The sequence below is a fragment of the Eriocheir sinensis genome, chromosome 12, assembly GCF_024679095.1.
Source record: "Eriocheir sinensis breed Jianghai 21 chromosome 12, ASM2467909v1, whole genome shotgun sequence".
NCBI classification, from domain to species: domain Eukaryota; kingdom Metazoa; phylum Arthropoda; class Malacostraca; order Decapoda; family Varunidae; genus Eriocheir; species Eriocheir sinensis.
The window spans coordinates 58,925-77,049 of NC_066520.1; positions in this window are offsets into that span (position 1 = coordinate 58,925).

Below are 18,125 nucleotides of genomic sequence, written 5' to 3' on the forward strand. Positions count from 1 at the left end.
CTCAACCTCGTACCAGAATTCTCCTCTTCTGCGCATTGACGTCACCAGCAGCCCCTCAGTCTGCAGTCTGCTTCCACCAGTCCTCACCTGACCACAAGTGTAGACGCATCCCGTGTGCTCCATTTTCTTTGATTTCGATGGGTGACTTTAGTATTTAGGATTAAGGAACTGAAACAGTCACAGAATTATTGGGCAGCTAGCGGTAAGAAAAGACTGGGTAGAAGACGATAAGGTGTTACAGAGGGTGTCAGGGTGGACAGGAAAACTGTTCAATAGAGGATGATTCCGGCGAGTAAGAATATGTCAAAAAATACTTCGATAAGAAGGTTCATTACACACACACACACACACATATATATATATATATATATATATATATATATATATATATATATATATATATATATATATATATATATATATATATATATATATATATATATATATATATATATATATATATATATATATATATATATATATATATATATATATATATATATATATATATATATATATATGTGTATATATGAGAGAGAGAGAGAGAGAGAGAGAGAGAGAGAGAGAGAGAGAGAGAGAGAGAGAGAGAGAGAGAGTGTGAGTGTGAGTGTGAGAATGTGAAAGAGTGAGTGTAAGAGTGAATGAATGAGAGAGTGATAGACACACACACACACACACACACACACACACACACACACACACACACACACACACACACACACACACACACACACACGAAAACTGAAAATGTTTCAGTATCCCATGAAATATCTCTCGTTTTCCTTATTATTCTCCGCCTGCTCTGCATCATACGGCTGATGACGTCAAAACCTGCGCGTGAAGAGACCTGATCTTGACCCAGAATGCGCCCGGAATGTCAACCCGAATGACGCCGAATGCCTCAAAATTTGATTTTTTTTGCAAGTCATGCTCGATCGGGGGACGATCGTGGCCATTCCTGTTGTGTGGGATTCGGGCTTTAATCATTCTCCTCTGCACCGATTCTAACATTTTGATATCCATTCTATGGTAAGGTGGCCAGCAGAACTGAACCGCATAATCAAAATGAGGTCTACCTAATGCTAAATATAGTTTGAGGATGACTTCGGTGCTTCTGTTGCTCACGCACCTTGAAATAAATCCCAGTACCCTGTTTGCTCGGTTTCTATCTTGAATGCATTGTGCCTTTGGACGGCAATCAACGCTCACTAAGACCCCTAAATCCCTCTCGCACTAGACCTGCTTATGGGAGTGTCATTAAGCAATAGTTATGTGAGGGGTTGTTCCTACCTACACTCAGAATACTGCACTTCCCGACATTGAACTCCATCTGCCATTTATCCGCCCAGTCATACAACTCTTTAGTTCATCCTGAAGAATACTAGTGTCCTGATCCGACTCAATTACTCTATCGGTCTTAGTATCAACAACAAACTTACTGACATCACTACTAATACTTGTATCTAAGTCACTGATATTAAGGTTAAACAACAGTGGACCTAATACCGAACCTTGTGGGACCCCACTCGTAACACAGTCCCAGTCAGCTCTTTTACCATTGATTTGCACCCTGTCCTTTCTATATCTAAGCCACGCCCTGACCCAGTTCAAATCTTTACTCTCCTTCCGTTGCTTACGCTCCTTGAGATGAGTCCCAGTACCTTGTTTGCTCCCTTCTTCAAACCCTTCATCTTTTCTTTCCATATTTTGTTCCTACTGTCTTCCCCTTTTTTCTCCTCCTTTTTTTTTCTTTTTTTTTTTTTACGTCGTCGCCTATTGCGCCGGTAGGCTTCTTCCCGGTTGATCCTGTATTCCTGATGGTCGGTCCAAGGCTTCTTCCCGGTGGGGCCTGATGGTCTGCACAGCCCGTTCTGGCGCAGGCGAGTGTTTATAGTGGCGCCATCTTGCATTGGTTCATGCTGTCCTCCCGGAGCTCTTTTTTAATCCTAGAATCTAGAGTCCGGGTTGATAGGTGGTCTTCTGGACAGCATGTGGGTAGTTTTAAGCCACTCGGCGGCGGCTGAAAAATCCCAGCTTGGTGGCACCGATCGGGGATTGAGCTCGCGTCCTCCTGAACGCGGGGCCGTCACGCTATCCATTCAGTCACCGCCTCCCCTTGTTCACTTAAAGTTCCCTTCACCACCTCCTTCGCACCTGTCCTTCTTTTCTGAACCTTTACCTTATCTGTCACTTTCCTCCTCCTCCACCTCCTCCTCCTCCTCCTCCTCCTCCTTCAGTTTCCTTTAATTCCTTCTTACTTGCCCTTCCCTCCTTCTCTCCCTTCCCTGGCCTTTCTTTTCCTGAACCCTGTGGTGAAAAGCGAGGCCGAAAAATTCACGAAAAGGAAACACAGAGGACAAGGAAGGGAAAACAAGTGTATGGAGTGTGCAACAAATGGAAACAATGGTGGTGGTGGTGGTGGTGGTTGTGACGATGGTTGTGGTAGTGGTGACGGGTGTTGTTCTTCTGGTGGTGATGGAGGAAGGGGTGTGTGTATATGGATGTTCCTAGTTGTGGTGGTGGTAATGATTATTGGGAAGGTGGTGGTGTTATTGATAGTGGTGGTAATGGTGTTGTTGGTGGTAGTGGTGTAGATGGGTGTTGTTATTCTAGTGATGATGGAGGCAGAAGTGTTGTATATGGATGGGTGTTGATACAGGTGGTGGTGGTAGTGTCGGAAGTGGTTGATGGAAAAAAAGAGTAAAGGAAGGAGGGTCTCAGGGCCTGATTGCAAAGGAGGCGGCTCGGCGGAGGCACGTAACGGAACCGCATAAAGAAAAATGATGTGCATGAGGCGAGAGTGAATTAGTGGCTCGGGGGAGAGGCCGCGAGGAGAGGAGGAGCAGGTGGAAAATATGAAAAAGTGAAATATTTGATCTTAAACAGACTGGAATATTTGAAAACTGACTGTGGAATATGAAAAAAGCTGACGAATATTAAAAAAAGAATGAAATATGGAGAAAAAAACAGACTACGGAATATGTAAAATAAGTTTGTGTAATATGGAAAAAAAAACTGATCGTGGAATAAGGAGAGAAACAGCCTTTGGATGACTGATTGTAAAGTGGACTGCTCATTAAGGAAAGAATGACTAAAATAAGAAAACACCAGAATGTGAAATATGAAAATAATGACAGTTTAATATGAAAAAAACGACTGTGGAATATAAAAAAAAGACTAATATATGAAAAAAATGGCTGTGAAACGTTGAAAAGAAATGACTGGAAAAAAAAGAAACAGTAGGTGTGGACTATTGAATAGAAATAGACTACATTACGAAAAAGAGTGGGAGAGATATTTTCCGGTGAAGTGAAAAAAAATGAATGGCAAGAGGAAAAAAAGGCAATAGATAAAAAAATGGGTAAAAATGTAGCAGGAGTAGTATATTAATAGCAAGACAAATTATGTTTTCATTGACAAAATATAACTTATTTTTTAGTGGAGATATTTTTTTCTGCGCAAACCAGTAAAAAAACAACTTTTAGGGGGTAGATATATCAGGAGTACTACGGCTCCCCGCAGCACACCGCCCCGCTCTGCCGTTCACACCCGTTTTCTATTAAAGCGAGCGAGCGAGTGAGGTCTCTCTCTCTCAATAGTCACAAATTATTTTTAAACTACATTAGTAAAAAGTGGCGGACAAATACCGCCACCGGTTTTAGGGTGGTTAGCGATGGTAGTGAAAAGGCATGTACATACATTTGTTTTGGCGGCGGCGGCGGCGGAAGCGGGCATTGGGAGGTGAGCAGTGTTGCCAACAATCCAACGCTTGGTTAGCGATTACCCACGCAAGTGAGACCAGGTCCACCACGCGTGTTTATTATTTATTTTAGAACACGCACCCTTACCTAATACTATACCCGGTCCTCAGCACGGCAGCCGTTGGGCTGCGTGTTCTAAAAAAAAATAATAAAAAAATAACCACGAGTGGTGGACCTTGTCTTACATGCGTAGGCTACTCGCTAATCAAGCATACCATTACCAACCAAGCGTATCATCGCTAACAGATCGTTGGCAACACTGCTCACTTCCCAATGACCGCCGCCGCCACCAAAACAAATGTATGTATATGCCTTTTCACCCGACCCCCCCACCCTCTGAACATAATTATGTTCTAGATCATTTCTGATGCTCAATAGATTACTTTGCATACACTGATGTATAAACAATATAGAATATATGTCCCTTGTGCTTAACAGACCACGCCTACTCCTCCTACATAGTAACCAAAAAATGAAACTAAAGAGAAAGTAATTAAAAAAACTGTGAAAGGTAGAAGAATGATTAAGAAGGAAAAGAAGAAACAGGAAGGAAGATAGAGAGGACAGACAGACAAACACACAGACAGACAGACAGACAGTCCAAACGGATAAATGATTCTACACGCGTGGAGAGAGAGAGAGAGAGAGAGAGAGAGAGAGAGAGAGGGCGGGGGGTTGGGGGGAAGAAACTGCAAAAGAAAAAGCTTCGTTCGACAAAGAAAATGAGAGAAAAAACAGAGCAAGAGCAAAACATTCAATCTTGCAGAGTGAACAACAACAACAACAATAACAACAACAACAACAACAACAACAATAACAACAACAACAACAACAACAACAATAACAACAACAACAACAACAACAACAAAAACAAAGTATCAAAAAGTGAACACAGTTTAAAACGAGGTCGACAACCTTTTTTTTCCCTTCCTTCCCTCTCTTCCTTCCTTCCCTTCCTTCCTTCCTTCCTTACTCTCCACCTTCATCCAGTTCCACACACTCCCCTCCACTACAAACCCTTTTCATCCCTCCTTCCTCTCCCCTTCCACACATCTTGCTCTTTATCTGCAATTTGCACTTCTGTTTTTCCTGTTATCATTATCTTCTCTTTCGTTATTTGTCTTTCTTCTGTTCTGTTTCTCTTTCATTTGTTTTTTCCTCATCTTTTTTTCTCCTTTCTGTATAATCTTTCTTCTCCTCACCTTTTTTCCTTCCCTGCATCCATTCTCCCCTTTAACCCTTCGAAGCATCACTTCTCCCTTCCACTCCTTCCCATCCTCTATTTCCTCATCTCTTTTCCTTCCCATTCTCCCCTCTTCCCTTTCCCATTCGTAACTTTCACAACATCTGTGTCTCCTTCTCTCATACCCATCACATTTTCCGTCCCTTTCTCCCTTTCCCTCCCCTCCCCCCGGTGTGACTCACGTGGGTCGCGGGGCAGCACGTGGTACCAGGTGACGGGCGCTCCCCTGATGGCGCCCTTCACCACGCACGTGATGTTGATGTCGCTGCCCGCCTTCATGAAGATCTCCCTCGAGCCGGTGATGCGCGCGCTTGGGACTGGGGGGAGGGAGGGGAGGAGTTAGAGGAGGAGAATGAGTGGCACTGGGTACTGGGAGAGAGGAGTTAGATAAGAGTGACAGGTATGATGTGCAAGGGGTGTCAAGGGGTATAGTGGAGAGGAGGGAAGGGGATATTGAGTATACATATATAGAGAACTTGAAAAATGATATCACAAGTCCTTTGCTATAGCCTACTGTTCACACTACCAGAATAATCAATTAGGTAAAGAGAGTTTTTATCTTTAACATTATCTATCATTCCTATGGCAATCAGTGTCACATCCTCTTTGCAAATCGGCGTTGAAAAATAGCGAAGTCACCCCTCTGCCCAAGGAAGAAGAAACAAAATTCTGGCGGTAATAGGCATCAAAACTCCGGCCACGAACAGGCCAACTGGAGGTTAAAATGGAGGAAAAAAGAAAGGAGGAGGAAGAGGAGGGGGAGTTAGGGACAAATATTAGTAGTAGAGAGAGAAGGCTTGGTGAATCTGCAGGAGGCTTATGGGCAGGAAAATGTCGAGGAAAACGAAAAGAAAATGAGAAATAAAACGAATGGGGTGAAAGACAAGTGGATGAGAAACAAAGAGTTCGTACGGGTGATGGAGATGAAGAGAAAGAAAAAAAAAAGAGATAAAACAGAAAAAAAAATGAAAATGATGTGTAGAATAAAGAGAAAACTAAACATGACCGAAAAAAGAGAAAGAAAGAATATAAATGGTAAACAAATTAAGGAAACAATGAGAAAATGGAAGCAAGGAAGGGGCTATAAAAAGTTAAGAAGACATTGAAAGAGAGAGAAAAATAAACAGCAAGAGATATGAGAGCTAGAACCGCAGAGAGAAGAGAAAAAAAAACGCGGGAAAAGAGAAAACAGGGAGGAATTAAGGAACAAAATAAGAGAAACATAACTCGTAGGGGAAGACGAGAAGGAAAGGCAGAGACAGACAAGCGCGGTGAAGGTGTGCGACAAAAAGTGGAGTGCAAGGAAATAAGGGGAAGATGGGAGAGGGAAGTGGAGGAGAGGTCAGTAAAGGAGGGAACAGGAAGAATATTGGAGGAAGAAGTGTTGGTGAGAGCAACGTGAATAGGGAGAGGAAAAAGAAGGTACTAAGAAGAAGGGAGAGAGGGAAAAAATGCGTTGATGGATGATGGAATAAGGAGAGGAGAAGAAAGCGTGATAGGAGAGATCAGAGAAAGTAGATTTTGGATGTTAGAGGAAGAAAGGAGGGGGAAGGATAGAAATGTAAGAAAGAGAAAGGAATGAAAAAGAAAAGGAGAAATAGACGGAAAACGAAGAGGACGAGGAGAATGGGAATAAAACAGAGAATTCAAGTGCTTAAAAGACTATGAGAATGAAGGAAACAAATATGAAAAAGATAAATGGCGGTAGAGGTACAAGAGGAAAAGTTACAAAAAGAAGAGAACAAAAGAGAAGAATGATGCAAAGATGAGGTGCTTTAGAAAGAAAATAAAATAAAAGAATGAAATGAAAAGGAAAAGGGAAATATTACAATCAATTTCAGGTTATGATGATACAAAATAAGCATAAACGCAGTAGATAAGAAGCAAAGCAAAGAAATATAGACACAGGAGAAACAGAAGAAGCACGAAGAGAGAGAGAGAATAAAGGCGAATATATGTTTATTAAATAAGGAAATGAAACTAAGATAAGGCAATGAATAAAGGAGGGAGGAAGGGGAAGAAGATAACCAAATTAGGGAACTGGAGAGAGAGAGAGAGAGAGAGAGAGGGGCGAGGGAAAGAGAGGGAGAAGAATGACTTGATTATTCGGAGAAGGGAAAAAAGGCTGGGGATGAATTACAGAAATATTGGAGGGATTTGGCGCCCGTGACACCCTTGTGGTTGGCGCTCAAGGGATGTCGTTGTTGTTGTTGTTGTTGTTGTTGTTGTTGTTGTTGTTGTTGTTGTTGTTTTGTTAGGCTAAATAATAATAATAATGATAATAATAATAATAATAATAATAATAATAATAATAATAATAATAATAATAATAATAATAATAATAATAATAATAATAAAAGAAAATAATGAAACGAGTTGATGTACTTAAAAATATGAATAGACGATAAAAAAAGGAAAACTAGAAAAGAGTTCATGTAAAAACGGAAAAGAAAAAGAGAACGAAAACGAAAATATACGAGAGAAAAAGAAAAGAAAGTAAAACCTTTTTTTTTTCGTTGGGGATATACCCCAAGGGAGGAAGGCGGTGCATGCCGCGCAACCACCCAGACGGCTGGTAGAGAGATGCCCAGTTCTTTCAAGGAGGCCCAACAACGGGGCTGAGGGTGTCGGAAAGAGCCCACCTCTCCACTCCCATGGCACCGGGCAGGTCTCGAACCTATACGCTCCAGCACACCACCGGAGCGCAGGGCGCAGGGCGCAGCACGGGAGCCCCCAAAATAGAAAACTTGAGAAGTAAAAAAAAAAACTACAATCAAAACCAAAAAATGTAGAACCATTCGAAAGTTTATGAAAATAAGAAAAAAAGGGAAGAAATGAGTATGACATTTGAAATAGAAAGAAATAGTTAAAAAAAATAAAAAGAAAAGTTTAATATAGAAAACGCAAATATATTTCCTGGCTAACTAAAGGAAAATGGAATACAGATTTAATTGCCACGCTCCTTCCTCCTTCGTCCCTCTCTCCTTCCTCCCTCCCTTCCGTCTCTCTCGCATCTATTATTATTTCTGCGCCCATCCCTTCCCTTCTCTCTCTCTCTCTCTCTCTCTCTCTCTCTCTCTCTCTCTCTCTCTCTCTCTCTCTCTCTCTCTCTCTCAGTAGTTTCATTTCGTTTCTCTATTATTTTTTTCTTCTGATTTCGTCTGTTTCTCCTTTCTGTTTCCTTGTTTCATTTCCTCACATTTGTTCTCTTTCTCTCACTTTCCTTCTCTTCTTTCACTCTTATCTGTATCCTCTCTTTTTTTCTCCTTTTGTATTTCCATATCCCTTCTTTTTTTTAGCTTGATCGTATATTTTCCTCCATAGGTTTCCTTCACTTCCCTTTTCCTACCATCACATTTTTCTTCGTTGCTCTTTATCTTTTCCTTTCCTCTCTTTCCTTTACCTCCCATTATTTCATTAGACTCGTCATCTTATTTATCATTCTTTTCTTCATCTGCATTATTTACTTTCTTTCCATGCCTTCCTCTCCTTCAGGCTTGTCTTGTACCTTTCCTCTGCCATTCCTTTAATTCCATTCCTTCTCTGTTAGTCTCTTATCTTCCTTTCTTTCTCTTCTCCTTCTGTCCTTTGTAATCTAACTTTTCTTTTTCCTCCTCATCCCTTCCTCTTCCTCCCCTTCACTTCATCCCTCACACCATCTGTCTCTTATCTTCTTCTCTTTCTCTTCTTTTTCTATCCTTTGTAGCCCAGCCATTCCTCTCATCCCATCCACCACCCACTCGCCCTTTCTTCCTCCTCCCCTCCCTTCCACTCCATCCCTCCCTCCATCGTCATCCATTAGCCTCTCGTCATCTCCCTTTTTCTGCCGCCACACCTCGCCTCCTCCTTCACTCCACCCTTAGGCCTGTCCCTTTTTCCTTCTCTCTCTCTCTCTCTCTCTCTCTCTCTCTCTCTCTCTCTCTCTCTCTCTCTCTCTCTCACTTGGCTTCCTCTCTTCCTGTCACTTTTTTTTCTCAGCTCTATTTTTTTTGCTAATTCCTTGCCTTCTTGATTTTTTTTTTCGTATCACAATTTCTCTACATAGTTTATCCCTTCCTCTTTTTTTGTATCCGTGGTTCTTTTTTATCTTTCCTTCCTTGTCACTTTTTTGCTGTTTTTTTTATTCTTTTATTCTTTCCAAGCCTTGTGTGTTCCTGTCCTGTTACCGGAAGCCACTGGTAGCTACGTCCTCTTACTTAACTTTCTCCTCGTCTTCCTCCTCGTCCTCTGCCTCCTCCTCCTTCATTTTCTGCTCTGTATCTCTCCGCCTCATCCTCTTAGCCCTCAGTCATTCATATACATTCATCCAATGTCAACACACACACACACACACACACACACACACACACACACACACACACACCATGCCCACCCTTCCTCACCCCTATCACCCCCACACCCTGTACCCATTCGTCCCTTCACCCCTGATACACCCCACACCCTGTACCCATTCGTCCCTTCACCCCTGATACACCCTCACACCCTGTACCCATTCGTTCCTTCACCCCTATCACCCCCACACCCTGTACCCATTCGTTCCTTCACCCCTATCACCCCCACATCCTGTACCCATTCGTTCCTTCACCCCTGATACACCCCATACCCTGTACCCATTCGTTCCTTCACCCCTATCACCCCCACACCCTGTACCCATTCGTTCGTTCACCCCTGATACACCCCACACCCTGTACCCATTCGTTCCTTCACCCCTATCACCCCCACACCCTGTACCCATTCGTTCGTTCACCCCTATCACCCCCACACCCTGTACCCATTCGTTCCTTCACCCCTATCACCCCCACACCCTGTACCCATTCGTTCCTTCACCCCTATCACCCCCACACCCTGTACCCATTCGTTCCTTCACCCCTGATACACCCTCACACCCTGTACCCATTCGTTCCTTCACCCTATCACCCCACACCCTGTACCCATTCGTTCCTTCACCCCTATCACCCCGACACCTGTACCCATTCGTTCCTTCACCCCTATCACCCCACACCCTGTACCCATTCGTTCCTTCACCCCTATCACCCCCACACCCTGTACCCATTCGTTCCTTCACCCCTATCACCCCCACACCCTGTACCCATTCGTTCCTTCACCCGTGATACACCCCACACCCTGTACCCATTCGTTCCTTCACCCTTGATACACCCCACACCCTGTACCCATTCGTTCCTTCACCCGTGATACACCCCACATCCTGTACCCATTCGTTCCTTCACCCCTATCACCCCCACACCCTGTACCCATTCGTTCGTTCACCCCTATCACCCCCACACCCTGTACCCATTCGTTCCTTCACCCATGATACACCCCACACCCTGTACCCATTCGTTCGTTCACCCCTATCACCCCCACACCCTGTACCCATTCGTTCGTTCACCCCTATCACCCCCACATCCTGTACCCATTCGTTTCTTCACCCCTGATACACCCCACACCCTGTACCCATTCGTTCCTTCACCCTTGATACACCCCACACCCTGTACCCATTCGTTCGTTCACCCCTATCACCCCCACATCCTGTACCCATTCGTTCCTTCACCCCTGATACACCCCACACCCTGTACCCATTCGTTCCGCCACCCCGATCACCCCCACACCCAGTACCCAGTCGTTACTTCAACCCTGATACACCCCACACCCTGTACCCATTCGTTCCTGCACCCCTGATACACCCCACCCTGTACCCATTCGTTCCTTCACCCCTATCACCCCCACACCCTGTACCCATTCGTTCCTTCACCCCTGATACACCCCACACCCTGTACCCATTCGTTCCTTCACCCCTGATACACCCCACACCCAGTACCCATTCGTTCTCACCCTATCACCCCCACACCCTGTACCCATTCGTTCCTTCACCCTTGATACACCCCACACCCTGTACCCATTCGTTCCTTCACCCCTGATACACCCCACACCCTGTACCCATTCGTTCCCTCACCCCTGATACACCCCACACCCTGTACCCATTCGTTCCCTCACCCCTGATACACCCCCACACCCTGTACCCACTCTTCCCCCACTCCCAGAAGCACCTGGCACCCCTTTATCCACCCTCACCAGTCACCCCCAACACAAACTCATTCCACTCACCCACAACGCTGAGCCTGAAGCGGCGGAATACCTTGGGCTGCGTGGACACCTGGCACTCGTAGAGGCCGGAGTCGGTGATGGCGGGCCGGTCCACCTCCAGGCTCCAAAAGGGCGAGCCGGGCAGGTGCAGCGCGCGGAACCTCGTGTCCGTCGTGTACGTGAAGTTACCTGTGGTCAGCACGTGCAGGTCCTGGCGCCTGATCCACGACACCTGGGGAGGGGAACACCTGTTTTAGTGCGGGAGAAATGTGTGTTATGTTTTGTTCTTGTAATGGTTGATGAGGCACCGGGTTTTAATTAGGGGATGAGTTTATTAGAGGAATATCTATCAGGAACTTTTGTCTGATTCACGACACCTGGGAAGGAGGAATATCTGGTTGTATGTAAGGAGGGAGTAATTTTGTTTTAAATGGCTTTAAGGTTATAAGGGCCTCATTATTATACGTGTCAGCAGTGTTGGCAAGACTGCGTGTTTCCTTGGTGGCAGTGATCATGCCAGCGTGGGGCGTACAAGTCATCATGATGGTGTACAGTGATCCACGCCCAGCCTCACGCAGAGGAATGGTTTATAGCATAGAGTCTGGAGAGGAATCCTCGTTTATAGTGAAATATTCAGGCAGTAACAAGCGAGTGGCGAGGCACTGACGTAGAGGTGTTGTGCCTTGTGTTGCCAACTCTCAGAGAGGTAACGTAGGGAATGCTTTGATATTTTAGTGTTATTATTTAACCAAACAATGAAATAATCTTTTAATTTAATCGCAAATTTCAATAACTTCGCTTATTATTCGATGGAAAGCGATCAAAGTGCTCCAGGTGTTAATATAACCATGTCGACAAAAGATTGAGGGTAAAACAAAGGCGCATCGGTGACGTCACGCCGAGCCCAGTGTGCCGCGCGGGTTGCTGGAGTGAGGGTGTGTCCATGTGCCGTGTGTGTTGGGGTTACCGGCGGGTGTGTCGCGCGTGTCGTGTGTCGTGTGGCTGGCGGCGGCGGGCTGAGGCGGCCCTACGCGAGGATCAAGGTAAGGAACGGTGTGGTGTGTTTCTTGCAGGAAGGGACGCGGCGTATAGGTCACAAGTGAGGCAGGGTAGGATGGAGTGAGTGCCCTGCCGTCTGAAGCCTTGTCCTGCCAGTCTGCTCCTTCCCGTGCGACTATTCTTGATTATGACGGTGATTATGAGGTTTGTCCGTGTTGAGAATGCCTGGGGAGTGAATTGAAGGTATATAAAGACGCATAATTAGTAACACTTGGAGGAGGTTGTTCCGTGACGTGACGTCATCGGTGCCTGGCCGGTGATGTTAACGCCGCGGCGGTGATCAAGAGTCGCGCTTCCCCCCCCCCCGACAAGAGGGACGGGGCGGCGTGCGTGTGTGTGTAGCGTGTGTGGGGCCTCAGTTTGACACAGTAATGAGGAATGAGGGTGTGAAGGGGCGGGAAGCGTGAGTGTGAGGGAGTGATGTAGAGAATCGTCGTACCTCAGGCTGCAAGGAGGAGAGGGAGGGAAGGCGGGAGGGGAAGGGAGGAGAGGTGGATCTTATGGTCAGCAAGACAAGCCTCAACAAGTCTCACTAGTGTGTTAATTTTACGTCATGCATTTTTAATTATACTAAGGCTGTGCATTTAGCATAGATATACGGGGTGTTCTTCATTCCTAGCGCGTCCGTAAGGCTTCCGGTAAATATTTAACGAGCGAAGTCTCTTGAGCTTGTCAAGTTTTCGTGTTGGTGTTCCAAATGTCGCGCCGTGCGGGCCTGAGTGAAGCTGCCCGGCGCGTGGTCACTCATCACGACTCATTCAGCCTCAACAAATCTGCCGAAACTGTCTTACTTTACCCACCGCAACTTTTTAATTCCCTCTATTTTGATGATTGTATTATTACTCCAATTTCAGTACTCTCTCTCTCTCTCTCTCTCTCTCTCTCTCTCTCTCTCTCTCTCTCTCTCTCTCTCTCTCTCTCTCGTTTTTTTCAAGCGATCTTTTTGTTTCTCTCTGACAACTGAATTCCCCTCCTATTCCTAAGTGTATTCCAGTGCAGGACTCCACCTAAATATGACGAACCTTAGCCAGTCACTGTACAGTCGGCTATAGAGAGTAGTGTCACACTGTCCAGTACGTTTCGTTCAGAAAGCGACATCTGGCAACCCCTCCACGCGACATAAAAATTATTATATCCTATCGAAATCGTACTGTTGTGGTGATTGGTGGTCACAGGTGCACTCTACATAATTTTAAGATAGATATTTATCAAAAGTGCCCGTCGCTAACGCTTAATAAATATTTTTTCTTTAGGCTCTGTCGCTACATTTTGACACGAGCTTTTAGTTTCGTTCAAATTTAGTCAAGAGCAACTCTAAGATGTTTATCAAACTATGGTACATTTAAAAATATGCTGCACTTATTAGGGGAGATTGTTATGCCTTTTAACTAAAAACAAAAAATTCCTGACAGCCGAGATCTTGTTCTTTATAATTTTTTTAATACGTAATAATAGGCTATAAACGTTCACATGATGGCGTCGTCGACCGCGGGCCTTGGCTGGAGCAGCGGTATTCTATTAAAGCCCTTATGTCCGCAGGCACTGCAGTTGAGCTGTCACGTCAGTGGCTGTGGAAACGTATAATTTTTAATACCTAAAAAAATAGGAGAGAGAGAGAGAGAGAGAGAGAGAGAGAGAGGCTGAGGACGGGAGACATATGTCCATCAGCGAAAAACGAAGGGGTCAGCTAGTCAGCGACGCCCCGAGATCAACACACACACACACACACACACACACACGTATTTATACTTTGATATTACGTAATCTTCACTGAGAAATGATTTTAGATTTTTAATGATCTCCTGAACTGTCTTTGAGGCTTTATAGTAACGGGAATTAAGGCTGCGAGTTAAACAGACCCTCAAGCCTATTTGCTGTTTGATGGTAAGGAGCATGAATTACTGCCTGCCTCTGTGAAGGACAGCATTGCACGCGGTATTTTCAAAGTTTAATAAGAAAGTGTTTCGGACTGTTCGTGATGTTTTACCTCGTCGTCATCACCATCATCATGTAGAAGACATTCATTATCGCATTTCTAAATTGAATTCATGTAATCTTGTATATTTCTAACTACATTATATTATAATATAATATAATATTATACAATATTATAATTTCACGGTCACACACACACGATACACACTGAAACGAGTCACTAACATCACCAGTGAATGCGCCACCGTGGTATAGTTGCCAGATACCGCCACCAGACTAAACATTCTGAAAACCGTGACACTACTCTCTATCGTCGACTGTACTCTAGTTACGCTGTAAAGCAATGAACGGTGTTCGGTTGTTACACTCGTAGTGTGACGGATTACTTAAGTTACGATGAGAACGAAACACTTGAGAAGAATACACACATCCAGGGCAAACCATCAACACTATCCAAGCCTACAGTGAAATCATTGGGAAGAATTAATTAAATGGAAGTACTTCTTTGAGTTTTAACAAGACAATATGAAAAGCAGTCTGCCACGCCCTTAACTAGCTGTCTTTCCCCTTGTCCTCCCTTCCCTCTCTTCTCGCCCTGCCCTTCACCCTCTTATGACCATCATCGCCTTACCCCCTTCTAGCCTCAGTCCACCCAGCCTCAATACCAGCCCACTCCTCCTGGTACACCCAACCTCTCCACCCTGACTCCCACTTCTCTCTCGACACCCCCCTATTTTTTTTGCTCTCCTCCCTCCCCATAACCCGCCTTCGCTCTCCCTCTTGCTTCTCCTCCACCTTCCCACAAACAAACAGATATAAAACCTGAAAATAAAATAAAAAGTCATTTAACCATTTAACTGGCATAATAACCACGATCGGCTGATGGGAAAAAAAAACAAGCGTCCGTTTCTCACCCCCCCTCCCTTCCCTCCTGCCCTTCTCCCTCTCTCCTCTGTCCCCCTTCCTTCCCCTTCAGCCCCGTTCACACTGTGCCGACTCTGGGCCACACTACCCACGACTCTACTATGCATTTCAGACCCTATGTGACATCGTTTTTCGGGAATATCTTGAAGGCTATTCGTCGGACAGCAATGACATTCTAACACAATGTTATCAACAGCCCGCCGTAATTTATGGTGTTATAGGAGAGAGTCAAATTTATAAACTTTATGAGTTTACTCTTACGATTTTAAGCTGTAGTCAGTGAGGACACAAAATCCTGAGCAAAGGTTCGGATAAGTCGCCTTACCCCCCTCCCTCTCCTTCATCACTTCCCTCCTTCTCCCACTAACAAGCGTCCCCCCTCCCCCTCCCACACTCATCCTTCTATCACCCCTCCCAATCCCTCCCTCCTCTTTCCCCTCCGATGTCCCCCCCTCCTCTCTCTCTCTCTCTCTCTCTCTCTCTCTCTCTCTCTCTCTCTCTCTCTCTCTCTCTCTCTCTCTCTCTCTCTCTCTCTCTCTCTCTCTCTCGAGGTTGATACATCTTGGTATGATAAAATGCTTCAAGTGTTTCAAATGTTTCAATTTCCGCCCCCTCTCTCTCTCTCTCTCTCTCTCTCTCTCTCTCTCTCTCTCTCTCTCTCTCTCTCTCTCTCTCTCTCTCTCTCTCTCTCTCTCTCTCTCTCTCTCTCTCTCTCTCTCTCTCTCTGACTTCCCCTAACACCGTGGTTTGTCGCTGTGTACTGAAGACGCTACAATCTTGCTGGCCATGACGAGTATACTGAGATGCCCCAACAGGTGCAAAAAGTGATTGCACTCAGGCTTTTTACTATGTTCGACCAAGAGAGGAAAGCCGGCACACTGAAAATAAGTCTTAACAGGTAATTATTACACATAACTTTATATGTGTAGTCTTATTATTGTTTTTTTTTTGGGGATATTTATATCATGACTGTCATAAAACCCAGTTGATTAATCGAAAGTAATCTGTCTTTTACCTTACTTTATTTTACACTTCTGTCTTCCCAAAAGGACGTATGAGCGTGTGTCTAAATTGCTGGTTGAGACCACACATGCAGTTCAGTGATGGTGCAACGCTACAGGCACTCCACGCAACACTCACCACCTGAGACATCTGGCACTCATGCCATTCCACCATTGGACTCCACGACATCCTCCACTACACAACCTGTTTTGACAGCTTCACGATTGGAGCTGTTCGGCGTTTTGCATGCAAAGTTTGCTGCAAAGGAAACTTCACTATTGCCACCCTCACGGAAGAATTAAGGAAGGCTGATATTATACCCAGTGAGACCTCCGAGACGACGGTATGGCGTGTGTTGTACAGCATGGGGTTCAGGTATAGAGTATCACAGAGAAAAATGTATGTACGAAAAGAGTCCCTTGACATTGTATGCCGCCGCATTGAAGCTCTTCGGTCGCTGAGGCATTACCGACAGAAAGGAAGACAGGTGGTGTACGTGGATGAAACGTGGTTCACCACAAGGATGTCACACAACAGGGAGTGGGTGGACACAACACAACCTGTAACCAGTGCGACCTATAGTCGTCAGGTGCCACATGGTGAAGGGGAGCGGTTTGTGGTGGTAGCAGGTGGCACTGTCAAAGGTTTTGTGGACGATTCTTTCCTATGTTTCCCTGCAAAGACAAAAACTGGTGACTATCACGGGGAAATGAATGGCAGCCTTTTTATCAAGTGGCTCACATCTCATCTTTTACCAGTACTGGATGAGCCATCAGTTATAGTCTTAGTCAATGCTCCCTATCACAGCCAGCTGACGGAGGAGTCTCGCTGCCCCACCACCGCCACCAACAAAGCTGGTCTTGTACAATGGTTGGAGGAAAGAAAAATTCCCTTCTCACCTCACGCTACTCGCCCCGAACTGCTGCGAATATGCCATGAAAACAGACCAAAGCCACAGTATTCAGTAGATAATCTCATCAGAGAATGGGGTCACGAAGTGGTCCGACTTCCACCAGCCCACCCTGAACTTAATGCTATTGAACAGGTGTGGGGGTGTATGAAGAAGTATGTCCGCTCGTCAATGCAACGCTTTACTCGTGCCAACAGGACCAAGATAGAAGAAGCAAGGCTGTGCGCAAACACGAAAATTTGGGAAGGTGCTGTTCGACGAGCCATGAGGTTTGAGGAGGATTATTGGTCCTCTGATAATATCCATGACTGTGTGGAACCCGTCATTGTTACTTTTGACGGTGATGATGAGGATGATATGCTCCTTGACACTGACACTGATGACGATTAAAATGACATCCATGTATTCCTGTGTGTATAATTACCCATTCATTTTATGACTGATATAAATTATTTTACAATTTTAGTGACACTTTCGTTGTACAATGATTTTGCTCATTGTCCATTCTATCTCATCACAGCATATGACCAATCGAATAACAGATGCAGGAAAACAACCAAACACATAGTAATGTGCAATGTATTTATATATTTTAATGTGTTGTGCAATTCAGAGAGAGAGAGAGAGAGTGAGGGAGAGGGAGGGAGAGGGAGAGGGAGGGAGAGGGAGAGGGAGGAGGGGGGACATCGGAGGGGAAAGAGGAGGGAGGGATTGGGAAGGGTGATAGAAGGATGAGTGTGGGAGGGGGAGGGGGGACGCTTGTTAGTGGGAGGAGGAGGGAAGTGATGAAGGAGAGGGAGGGGGGTAAGGCGACTTATCCGAACCTTTGCTCAGGATTTTGTGTCCTCACTGACTACAGCTTAAAATCGTAAGAGTAAACTCATAAAGTATATAAATTTGACTCTCTCCTATAACACCATAAATTACGGCGGGCTGTTGATAACATTGTGTTAGAATGTCATTGCTGTCCGACGAATAGCCTTCAAGATATTCCCGAAAAACGATGTCACATCGGGTCTGAAATGCATAGTAGGGTACACGAGGTCTTGGGTGTTGATGTGAAAGGGTCGGGCATGTCTTGAAAGAGGTCTTGAGACTGTTGCCGAATGCTGCGCCGACGTCGTGACGGGAGTCTGGAGTCGTGAGGCACGACATGCTGGCAACTAGTTGGTCGAATGTCCCAGACAGTCGGCATGACACCAAGACC